The following is a 2,357-nucleotide window of genomic DNA, read 5'->3' as shown; positions in this document are numbered from 1 at the left end:
GGGGGGAGGGGGGTATATAGAGTAGCACGGTAGTCCCTGCTGGGAGACTTACGCGAGTTCATTTTTCGTAGGAAAGTACCTTGTAACGCGTTAGTATTTTGTGTTGGGTAGTAAGATTGATGTTATAATAACGAGACATTGTATCCAGTTGTTCCTTTGCTTTGAGTCTTGATTTCTGCATTATCTAGTAAGTATGTTCTTTAAACGTACCATACCGGATTGTCTGTGTCACTCTACATTCGTTTGGCATAAATACGTTATGCGTTTGTATTTAGCGTTGGGTGGAAAGGTTGTTTTAAAAAAGAACGAGACATTGTATTCAGCTTAAGAAATTATGTTTTGTCTCTTTGAGTCTTGATTTCTGCAGTACCTAGTTAGTACGTACTTGGGGCGTTTCATTCCCGATGCTGTTAGTCGTTTCTGTGTTTATTACTCGGATGTTTATAAGTGACTTGTTTGACTTCGACGAAGGAGATGCAAGGAGAGAGGCTTTGGGTTATTGTACCTTCCCTTTTGGTTTGGTATGAAATTTGTCGTTGTTTTTTTGGAAATCGAGTTAGTTTTGTTTGAATTCTAGACATAAGCAGCCAGTGACTTAAATGTTTTCCCTTTCGTTCTTTTTCTCTTTGTCGGAAGTCTGCGATGATACGATATCGGCTCATTTGTTTTTTACTGTCTTGGGGTTCGTGAAAAGTTTTGGTATTCGGTTATTTCACTGCTATATTGTTGTGATTTTAAGTTGTCCAAGTTTTAGAACTTCTGCGCCCTTTTCAGAACAGTTAGTGAGTCGAACCGTTGGATTTGACATTTCTGTGAGATGAAAGATTGACGAGATTGTGACAACCTGTGTTCTATTTCTAGAGAACGTGACGAAATAAGCTGAATTCTAGAACTGGTGTTACAATAATGTACGATGGCTTTCTAAATCTCTGAATATTTCGTACATTTGTTTTATGTTTTTGTTTCTTTCGGACGCAACTGACACTTTGGAAATTTCCAGTGTGTAAAACTGTGTGAGTTTTTTGGTGACCGTGCATACCTTGCTTTTCTTGACATGGAGTCAACATGCCGTTTTTGAATACTGCAAAGGGTGTCGGGGGAAAACCTCCAAGGCTTATTACTTACATCTGTTGACATCCGACGGGGTGTGACTGACACTCGAGAAGCCAGAAACCTCACTGTCTGTCTAGTTGGGAATATTTCGGCCTCACCCCCTCGTGACGTCACTTCCCATCAACGTGGCCTCGGAGGGTGCCTGTGGATCCGCCAGCAGCGCTTCCGGAAGTGTCATGGTGCTCCGGCCATGGACCTTCTCGCCGCACGCCTTCTTCTCTCGGAGGAAGAAAGCCCAGGTCAGACACACCGCCAGCCCCGATAGCGCCCACCAGCCAGACTCCACCCCTAGCTCCACCCCTCACTCCGCCCCTAGCTCCACCCCTAACTCCTCCCACAGCCACTACGCTCAGGATAAATCGTCGATCTCCACCCCGCCGAAACCCGCCAAGAGAAAGGAACGCTTTCGGCTTAGATTTCGCCTGACTAGAAAACAGAGACACACGAAACAAATTCTCCAACAGCATCAACAGCAACAGCAGCAGCAGCAACAGCAACAGTGGTGCGAGGTGAGCCCTCCTGAAGTGAGTCGCGCCACCACCACAAACTCTACCTCGGGGCTGAACTATGACTCCTCCTACGGCTGCGAGAATTCATTCGCCAGTGCCGAGTACGACCGTTCCGCGTCCACAGGAGAGCAAGAAAACCTCTCGGAATACAACAACGACGACCCGTTCTCCGCGGCAGACAGCAGCGAGGATCACATCGACTTGTGGGCAGGCGGCCCCCTCTCCGGCACCTCTCTCTGCCCCTGGGAAGTGAACCCGCTAGACATGTATCTCCAGACCCGACACGAGCGGGCTATGGTCCGCCTCTGCGCGCTGTTGTGGATTCTCAAACTGGAGGAAGATCGCTCGGTGAAGAGACGTCATGAGGATTCTTCTTCCTCGTGGGACAACTCGGGAGGTGGGAGGCGGGACGTGGAAGGAGGCGGGGCCGTCTCCAGTCCGGATGACGCGGGGGCGGGGAGCCACCACCACCAGCAGCATGGAGACGCTTACCAGGGGGAGGGGAGGAGGTTGGAGGATTGTTCTCTGAGTGGAGGAGGAGGAGGAGCTGAGAAAGGCGGAGGGCGGTCCAGTCTGGGCGGGGAAGGAGACAGCCCCAGGGATATGGCGAGCCCCAGAGGCTGCCGGAGGAGGGAAAGATTTCCTCAGGTGGTTCTCTTTTGGTGTGGGGTTTTTTGCTTTGGGTTTTGTTTTGTTTTTTTGGGAGATCAGTGTCACTTTTATAATTTTTATTTT

At 49.0% G+C, this 2,357-nt stretch overlaps 1 protein-coding gene across 1 annotated transcript in view; it reads right to left on the bottom strand.

Moving 5' to 3' along the window:
• The window catches only part of LOC101848972, a gene marked incomplete in the record, with an annotated part of 113,683 nt that overhangs the window by 67,657 nt on the left and 43,669 nt on the right, over nt 1–2,357 (bottom strand).

Source organism: Aplysia californica, unplaced genomic scaffold, assembly GCF_000002075.1.
Source record: "Aplysia californica isolate F4 #8 unplaced genomic scaffold, AplCal3.0 scaffold00215, whole genome shotgun sequence".
NCBI classification, from domain to species: Eukaryota; Metazoa; Mollusca; class Gastropoda; order Aplysiida; family Aplysiidae; genus Aplysia; species Aplysia californica.
The sequence above is the reverse complement of the archived record's forward strand: the minus strand, read 5'-3'. Positions and strand labels throughout refer to the sequence as shown.